Here is a 10229-nt window from a genome sequence, read left to right as displayed (position 1 = left end):
TGCTGTTGTTTACAACACCTTTTCTGCCCACACCTAACTGTCTGCCAACCCCTACAGGGACCTGACAAGCTTTGCTTGTGTTTGGATTCTGTAAAGCAGAGGAGCAGGTGATGTTTTCCTCCCAAGGTTTGTGTAAGTTATTCTTTGGACAGGTCTACGCTACAAAATTTGGTAGGTGTAACTACATTTCACAGGGGTGTAAAAAATTCACCCTCCTGAGCAATGCAGTTATATCAACTTAATCCTGATGCAGATAGCGCTGTGTGAACAGGAGGGCTTCTCCCATCAACATAGCTTCGGGGAGGGCTTGGTTAGTTGAAGGCATAGAGAACAGGTGGCCCATGACTCTTGCATGTGGGGAGGCTGGGCATGAGCACTGGAAGCTCCCTAGAAGCTAGTCCGCCTCTTGCTCGCTCCTCTCCTCCCCTGAGGCCTCCTTGCCTGCTGCTCATGCCTCTATACCCTCTGCCCCAAGGTCTGCCCACCACCCACACCTCTCTGCCCCCCCTCCCCTGAGACCTGCTTTGCCCACCACCCACACATCTTTGGCCCCTGTCCTGTCCACCACCCACACCTATCTGCCCCTCCTGTGACACCCATCCTGCCTGCCACCCACGCCTCTCTGCCCCTCCCCTGCCCAGCCCAGCCCACCGCTTGCACCTCTCTTCCCCTCCCCTGAGACTTGCTTTGCCCACCACCCACACCTCTCTGCCCCTCCCCTGAGACCTGCTCTGCCCACCGCTTGCACCCCTCTGCCCCTCCCCTGACCTGCACTGCTTACCACCCACACCTCTCTGCCCCTCCCATGATACCCGTCCTGCCTGCCACCCACACCTCCCTGTCTCCTCCCCTGCCCAGCCCAGCCCAGCCCACCGCTTGCAAGTCTCTGCCTCTCCCCTGAGACCCGCGGTGCTCACCTCTTTCTTCATGCTGCTTTTGTTATTCCATGAAACACCAAGGATGGAATAAAGAGCTGAGTTTACTCCAGGGTGAGGAAAGAAAAGAGCCACCAACCCCCTGGCAAAGCTCAGCGCCTCAGAGAAAATCTGCCCCCTGCTATCGCAATCATGGATGTGCTGGGGATATGACGGGAAAGGGACTGTCTGAATTAAGGCAGGCCCCAGGGGATGGGGGGGAGAGGTGGGGGAGCACTTTGGGTGGACAGGAAAGTGACTCTCCACAAGCGGCCCCTCCTCAGTCCCTCTCTGCCCCCCTGTGTCTGTGGCTTCCAGCTCTGCTGGCCCCACTGACATCCCCCCTCGGCTCTGGCTCCCCTCAGGAACAGCCGATTCAGCTCCAGGAGAGCACATGCCCCCTGGGAACGGGACGGGGACAAGTGTGTCAGCCAGAGCGGGAAGAGGGCAGCCCAGGAGTTCTCAGACTGGGGTTACAGCCCCTTGGGTGGGGTGAGGTTACTATATGGGGGTCACAAACCATGCAGTTGTGCAGGCAGCACCAGTGAGGGTGGCAATGGAGCAAAGACTGCTGTGAAAAGTGACATTGACAAATGTCTTCACACTCCCAGTGTTAAACAATAACTATTTTAAACCCCTTTTCTGCTTGTAACAATAATTCCATCGACCTGTTCTAGGCTGAATTTAAAAGTGGTGAGAAAAGTTAAACTCATTTTAAAAAATTGGGTTATAAATTAAGCATTGAAAATAACGTTAAATATGAAAAAATGTGTTTTGAATTGATGGGGGGGGGGTCGCACTAGGCACCTTGCTTTGTGCAAGGGGTCACCAGTTCAGAAAGTGTGCGAACCACGGGGTTACACAGGGAAAGAGCAAAGAGAGACATTGAAACAGGCCTGCAGGGGAAATACCCGGGGAGAGGGATTCCTAACTCACAAATCTTCCCCGCTCCATTTACTGCCCCATCCCTGGGCTGTATCGCCAGTGCCGAGGACATCCCAGATCCCCTTCTCTGCCAAGGGGACTTGCACAGGTAGTTCCTTCGTGCCAGGTCTCTGCCTCACTGAATAATTGCATAAATTCACTGGTGCTCCTCTCCTCTCCCTGCTTCTTTCTGTGACCCTTCTGCCAGTTGGAGTCGGCAGCAACATGGCCCAGGGTTCAATATCTTGGGGATTCTTTTTAACAACACAACACAGAACCCGCTCGAGCCCCCACCCCATAACCTGGGACAATCCCACACCACCCCTGGGTGACTCTAGAGGCAATACTTCCCCTCGCCAGCACCGAGTCTGAGGCTGTGTCTACACTACCAGTGCCAACAATGGGTTCCACTAGACAACGATTCACAGCAGTGCGGCCCGACACACATTCATTTTCATCCTCTGAGTCAGGAAACCCACAAAAGCCTCTTCTTTTGTACTGGGGCAGGCAAAAATAAGGTGACACTAAATTATTCTGATTGCTAAAAGCAGGTTTAGGGGGTTGTGTATTTTTGAAAAAAAAATCCATACTGATCCTTCTAACTAGCAGCATGAGATAAAGAAAAGAACGCGGACAAACCTTGTCAGTAACGGCTAATGTCTTAAATGGGAAATCAGCAGCGGTTTGTAGCTGGGGGAACGTACAGTCTGAATTTGTGTGACCCGACCCCAGCCCCCACCCCCACAAAGCAGTAGGGCTTGGCACTCTCTCTGTGCATTGGTGTGGTGGCTGAGTGGTTAACCAGACAGTGACAATCCAAGGAGGTTCCCTGAGTCAGTTTCACTCCTGAGGAGATTCTGCACCAAAAAAAAAAAAATTCTGTGCACAATATTTTAAATTCTGCAAATTTTATTTGCCAACAAATAAATGTGGAGGCTCCAGCATGGTAGAGGGGAGCAGAGGCTTCTGGATGCACAGAAGTGGGAGATCACCCTGCAGCCCCCTCTCTCCTCCAGGGAAACAGACTTGGGGGTGAGGCTGCACCTCTCTGCCGCCTACTCCAGGAGCCCCAAAAAGACTCCCCAGAAGTTCTCATGAGGGGTGCATGACCACTTCTGTGGCTTCCCTATCAGAAAGTCAGATCAGCTGGTCCTGGGCGATTTGAAAGGGCCTGGGGGCTCCTGCCACTACCTACCAGCAGCACAGTGGGGCTAAAGCAGATTCCTGCCCACCCTCGCTCTGCACGGTGCACCACTCCCAGAAGCATCTGTCACGTCCCTGCGGGGTGTGTCTCTCACACGCTGCCCCTGTCCCAAGCACCAACTCTGCCATTGGAACTGCCGCAATGGGAGCTGCAGGGGTGGTGCCAGAGGGCAGTGGCCCCAGGAGATCCCCCTGGCCTCCTCCATGTAGAAGTTGTGCCAGAGGGGGGTGCGGGTCACTTTCAGGAGCTGCCACACACCAACACTCTGCCCCAGCCCAGATCCTGCACCCTACGTGCACCCAAACTTCCTCCCAGAGCCTGCCACTGCCCCCCCAACCCCCTGCCCCAGCCCAGAGCCTGCACTTCATGCACTTAAATTCCCTCCCAGAGCTTGCACCCCCTCCTGCACCCAAACTCCCTCCCAGAGGCTGCCATTGCCTCCCCTGCCCCCCAAATCCCTGCCCCAGCCCAGAGCCTGCATCTCATGCACCCAAATTCCCTCTCAGAGCCTGCCACCACCTCCAAGCTCATCCCAGAACCTGCGCCTCATGTACCCAGTAAAGAATCCTGTGACACCTTATAGACTAACAGAAGTTTTGGAGCATGAGCTTTCGTGAGTGAATACCCTCTTCGTCTGACGCATGTAGTGAAAATTTCCAGGGGCAAGTATATATATGCAAGCAAACTAGAGATAACGAGGTTAGTTCAATCAGGGAGGATGAGGCCCTGTTCTAGCAGTTGAGGTGTGAAAACCAAGGGAGGAGAAACTGGTTTTGTAATTGGCAAGCCATTCACTGTCTTTGTTTAATCCTGAGCCAATGGTGTCAAATTTGCAGATGAACTGAAGCTCAGCTGTTTCTCTTTGAAGTCTGGTCCTGAAGTTTTTTTGCTGCAGGATGGCCACCTTAAGGTCTGCTATAGTGTGGCCAGGGAGGTTGAAGTGTTCTCTTACAGGTTTTTGTATATTGCCATTCCTAATATCTGATTTGTGTTATTTATTCTTTTCCGTAGAGACTGTCCGGTTTGTCTGATGTACATAGTAGAGGGGCATTGCTGGCACTCCGCCAGTGTGGCCACCAAAAACGCTGTAATTGGCCTCCAGATGTATTTGCAGGTATCCCAGAATGCCTGTTCAGCCACTCCCAACAGTGCTGCAAATACTGCAAATGTGGCCACAGTGCAGCGCTGATAGCTGTCAGTGTGGCCACACTGCAGCGCTTTCCCTACACAGCTGTATGAAGACAGCTGTAACTCCCAGCGCTGTACAGCTGCAAGTATCGCCATACCCTATGTCTGTGTTAGCCCAGAGCCCCTGTCCACAGGTTGCTTGGATGTCACAGTGACCAGGGATCCTTTCTAGCTCCTGGGGAGGATGGGGAGGAAGGAGATGAAATGTGGGCTGCAGAGATGGAGGATTTGGCTCAGTGCAAGTTGATGAGGTTTCGGGGAAAAGTGTCCCTCCTGTTGGAGATGTACAGCTCACGCCAGCCCTGATCCCTCCTCCCTTTCTGTGATAAATGAACTTCCCATCACTCACCGCAGGAGATCTTGTCTTCTGGTAAATAACTCTGCCACCCTCCCCCCGAGGCGCATTTATGATTTTCCTCAGTTACCGAGCAGATGAATTTCAGTGTTGATAAATGCAAAGTAATGCACATTGGAAAAGATAATATCAAATGGACATAAAATGACGGGGTCTAAATTAGCTGTTACCACTCAAGAAAGAGATTTTGGAGTCACTGTGGATAGTTCTCTGGAAACATCCACTGAATGTGCAGCGGCAGGTCAAAAAAGCAAACAGAATGTGGGGAATCATTAGGAAAGGGATAGACAATAAAACAGAAAATATCCTATTGCCTCTCTGTAAACCCATGGTACCTCCACCTCTTGTATACTGTGTGCAGATCTGGTCACCTCATCTCAAAAAAATACATTGGAATTGGAAAAGGCACAGAGAAGGCCAACAAAATGATGAAGGGTCCAGAACAGCTTCGGTACGAGGAGAGATTAATAAGACTGAGGCTCTGGCTACACTCCGCAGTTTTTAGCGGTTCGGCTGTGCCGCTACAGCCGGGCTGCTAACAGGCTAACAGTGTAGCTGCTGTTTTATCAGCAGGAGAGATGTGCCAGTGTAGACAAAGCCTGAGACTGTTCAGCTTGGAAAAGAGATGACTAAGGGGGGGGGGGGGAAAGAGTAGAGGTCTATAAAATCATGACTTGTGTGGTGAAAGTAAATAAGGAAGTGTTGTTTCCACCTCATAACACAAGAACTAGGGGTCACCCAGTGAAATGAATAGGCAGCAGGTTTAAAACAAACAAAAGGAAGTATTTCTTCACCCAACACACAGTCAACCTGTGGAACCCCTTGCCAGAGGATGTTGTGAAGGCCAAGACACTAACAGGGTTCTAAAAAGAACTAGAGAAGTGCATGGAGGATAGGTGCATTAGTGGCTATTAGCCAGGATGGGCAGGGATGGTGTCCCTAGCCTCTGTTTGCCAGAAGCTGGAAATGGGCAACAGGGGATGGATCACTTGATGATTCCCTGCTCTGTTCATTGCCTCTGGGGCACCTGGCATTGGCTGCTGTCAGAAGACAGGGTACTGGGCTAGATGGACCCTTGGTCTGACCCAGTCTGGCCGTTCTTCTGTTCTATGTTCCCCTGTTACTGAGCCACCTTCTCCCTGTTGCAGAAACAGATGGAAGCCGAGAGGCAGAAGACCGTCTGGGAGTGGAAGGGCCTGCAAGGGTTTCTGGAGGAACAGGAGCAGCGGCTGCTGGCCTAGCTGGGAGAGCTAGAGAGAGCCATTGTTCAGAGAAGGGATGAGGGCATCTGCAGCCGGTCCTGGAAGATTTCCCTGCTCAGCAAGAGGGGAAGAGAGAAGGGGCAGCAGCTGCTAAGCCAATCCCTGCAGGTCAGGCTGTCATTGCAGTGATCAACGCAGTATTTCTATGGGCGCTTCTGAGCCTAGACCCCAAAGCACTTTACAGAGTGAGGTCAGGGGCATTATCCCTATGGGACAAATGGGGAAAGTGAGGCAGAGGGAGGGGCAGAACCCTGCCCAAAGTCACACAGTGAGTCTGGAAGCAGTGCCATGGATGGATCCTGGGACTCCTGGATGCTGCATCCCCAGGACTTTCTCTCCTGGAAATGACTCTCTGCATTTGCACTTGGAGGGTGAAATCCCCTCCCCGACCATGCTGAGGTCCCGAGCCAGGCCCAAGGCCCCTGACACTGCAGGTTAATGGGTTTAGTGGGGCCAGGGGCTTTCTGGGTCTCTCAGCATTGGGTGGAATTTGATTCTCAATGCAGAGAAATATCTTCTGCCTGTAAAGTGCCTGGGGAGAAGATTCCCGCAGTGGTGACCTGCCCGCAGTGATTGCTGGGGCTGTGTAGGGGAAAGTCCCTGGTGGGGGGAGGACAGTTGCTCAGGGAATGTATACTTGAAATTCCCCTACTGCCCGAGGCCTCAGTGGTGACCCTTGTAGAGCAGGAGGCATCCCCACCCAGGGACACCCCCACTGACAGCCTCCTCTTTCTCTCCCTCTTTAGGGTGCTGGGAGCACTGGGGGCAGGTAAGTCCTGGGCTCCATTTCGCTCCCCCTCATGGGCCGCTAGGTCTGATAACTGCACTGAATAGGAAGCTGCCCCCTGCCCTTGGAGCATGTGATTCTGGCTCCCCTAGTGGCTGACTCGGGTAGGAGAAGAGCCAGTTACTGTTTGATCACTCCTGAGGTCACAGCAGGACTGCTAATTCCAGGGCTGATGGGACAGACCAGGCCTGTCTCCTGGACTGATAGACTCATAGACTCTAGGACTGGAAGGGACCTCGAGAGGTCATCGAGTCCAGTCCCCTGCCCTCATGGCAGGACCAAATACTGTTTAGTCCATCCCTGATAGACATTTATCTAACCTACTCTTAAATATCTCCAGCGATGGAGATTCCACAACTTCCCTAGGCAATCTATTCCAGTGTTTAACTACCCTGACAGTTAGGAACTTTTTCCTAATGTCCCACCTAAATCTCCCTTGCTGCAGTTTAAGCCCATTGCTTCTTGTTCTATCATTGGAGGCTAAGGTGAACAAGTTTTCTCCCTCCTCCTGATGACACCCTTTTAGATACCTGAAAACTGCTATCAGGTCCCCTCTCAGTCTTCTCTTTTCCAAACTAAACAAACTCAATTCCTTCAGCCTTCCTTCATAGGTCATGTTCTCAAGACCTTTAATCATTCTTGTTGGTCTTCTCTGGACCCTCTCCAATTTCTCCACATCTTTCTTGAAGTGCGGTGCCCAGAACTGGACACGATACTCCAGTTGAGGCCTAACCAGCGCAGAGTAAAGCAGAAGAATGACTTCTCGTGTCTTGTTTACAACACACCTGTTAATGCATCCCAGAATCATGTTTGCTTTTTTTGCAACAGTATCACACTGTTGACTCATATTAAGCTTGTGGTCCATTATGACCTCTAGATCTCTTTCTGCCATACTCCTTCCTAGACAGTCTCTTCCCATTCTGTATGTGTGAAACTGATTGTTCCTTCCTAAGTGGAGCACTTTGCATTTATCTTTATTGAACTTCATCCTGTTTACCTCAGACCATTTCTCCAACTTGTCCAGATCATTTTGAATTTTGACCCTGTCCTCCAAAGCAGTTGCAATCCCTCCCAGTTTGGTATCGTCTGCAAACTTAATAAGTGTACTTTCTATGCCAACATCTAAATCGTTGATGAAGATATTGAACAGAACCGGTCCCAAAACAGACCCCTGCGGAACCCCACTTGTTATACCTTTCCAGCAGGATTGGGAGCCATTAACAACTACTCTCTGAGTACGGTTATCCAGCCAGTTATGCACCCACCTTATAGTAGCCCCATCTAAATTGTACTTTCCTAGCTTATCTATAAGAATATCATGCGAGACTGTATCAAATGCCTTACTAAAGTCTAGGTATATCACATCCACCGCTTCTCTCTTATCCACAAGGCTCGTTATCCTATCAAAGAACGCAATCAGATTAGTTTGACACGATTTGTTCTTTACAAATCCGTGCTGGCTATTCCCTATCACCTTACCACCTTCCAAGTGTTTGCAGATGATTTCTTTGATTACCTGCTCCATTATCTTCCCTGGCACAGAAGTTAAACTAACTGGTCTGTAGTTTCCTGGGCTGTTTTTATTTCCCTTTTTATAGATGGGCACTATATTTGCCCCCTTCCAGTCTTCTGGAATCTCCCCCGTCTCCCATGATTTCCCAAAGATAATAGCTAGAGGCTCAGATACCTCTTCCATTAACTCCTTGAGTATTCTAGGATGCATTTCATCAGGCCCTGGTGACTTGCAGGCATCTAACTTTTCTAAGTGATTTTTTACTTGCTCTTTCCTTATTTTCTCTTCTAAACCTACCCTCTTCCCGTAAGCATTCACTATACTAGACATTCCTTCAGACTTCTCAGTGAAGACTGAAACAAAGAAGTCATTAAGCATCTCTGCCATTTCCAAGTCTCCCGTTACTCTTACCCCCTCCTCATTGAGCAGTGGGCCTACCCTGTCCTTAGTCTTCCTCTTGCTTCTAATGTATTGATAAAAAGTCTTCTTGTTTCCCTTTATTCCCATAGCTAGTTTGAGTTCATTTTGTGCCTTTGCTTTTCTAATCTTGCCTCTGCATTCCTGTGTTATTTGCCTATATTCATCCTTCGTGATCTGACCTAGTTTCCATTTTTTATATGCCGCCTTTTTATTTTGTAGGTCACGCAAGATCTCAAGGGTAAGCCAAGGTGGTCTTTTGACACATTTTCTATCTTTCCTAACCATCGGAATAACTTGCTTTTGGGCCCTTAATAGCGTCCCTTTGAAAAACTGCCAACTTTCCTCAGTTGTTTTTCCCCTCAGTCTTAATTCCCATGGGACCTTGCCTATCAGCTCTCTGAGCTTACCAAAATCCGCCTTCCTGAAATCCAGTGTCTCTATTCTGCTGTACTCCCTTCTACCTTTCCTTAGAATTGAAAATTCTATGATTTCATGATCACTTTCACCCAAGCTTCCTTCTACTTTCAAATTCTCAACAAGTTCCTCCCTATTGGTTAAAATCAAGTCTAGAACAGCTTCCCCCCTAGTAGCTTTTTCAACTTTCTGAAATAAAAAGTTGTCTGCAATCCAATCCAGGAACTTATTAGATAGTCTGAGCCCCGCGGTGTTATTTTCCCAACATATATCTGGATAGTTGAAGTCCCCCATCACCACCAAATCTTGGGTTTTGGATGATTTTGTTAGTTGTTTGAAAAAAGCCTCATCCACCTCTTCCGCCTGATTAGGTGGCCTGTAGTAGACTCCCAGCACGACATCACCTGTGTTTTTTACCCCTTTTAGCCTAATCCAGAGACTCTCAACGCTTCCGTCTCCTACGTCCATCTCCACCTCAGTCCAAGTGTGTATATTTTTAATATATAAGGCAACACCTCCTCCCTTTTTCCCCTGTCTATCCTTCCTGAGCAAACTATACCCATCCACACCAACATTCCAGTCGTGTGTATTATCCCACCAAGTTTCAGTAATGCCAATAATGTCATAGTTGTATTTATTAGCACTTCCAGTTCTTCCTGCTTATTACCCATACTTCTTGCATTTGTATAAAGGCATCTAAGATACTGGTTTGATCTTGCCTCCCAGCTTCGCCCTGACCCTCCTTCCTCTCTGCCATTATAGCCCGTGCTCCCTCCTGTTTCCAACCCATCTCCCAGGTCTTGTTCCCCACTTACCTGTGGGCTTTGCTCACCACATTACTATTCATTGTCATTATGAAAGACTGTGAATAGTCATTTGGGCTGGAGACAGCATGTGAAAGTGACTCTCTAGCCAGGAGATTAGGGCTGTCATCTAAGATATAGGTGAGACTCAAGTCACTGCCCCAATGACAACTTAACTATTTAGTGGAACAGCTCCAAGAGGAGAGACTAAGAACATCTCTTAGTTCAAGGCCTAGGGTGCTCATCTGCATTGTTAAAAATGCCTATTTAAATTTCATGTTGCTACAGTGGGAATAGAACCTATGTCTCCCATCCCCCATTTGAGGGCCCCAGCTACCACATTAAAGCAGCCACCTATTCCTTCTCTTGCAGCTGGTTTGTGAATCCTTTTCTTTGCTCTTGTCACAATTCCTGAAACAATTTTTTATGGGACAAAATTAAGTGT

The sequence above is a fragment of the Gopherus evgoodei genome, unplaced genomic scaffold, assembly GCF_007399415.2.
Source record: "Gopherus evgoodei ecotype Sinaloan lineage unplaced genomic scaffold, rGopEvg1_v1.p scaffold_46_arrow_ctg1, whole genome shotgun sequence".
In the NCBI taxonomy this organism is placed as follows: Eukaryota; Metazoa; Chordata; order Testudines; family Testudinidae; genus Gopherus; species Gopherus evgoodei.
This window is presented reverse-complemented; position numbering follows the sequence as displayed.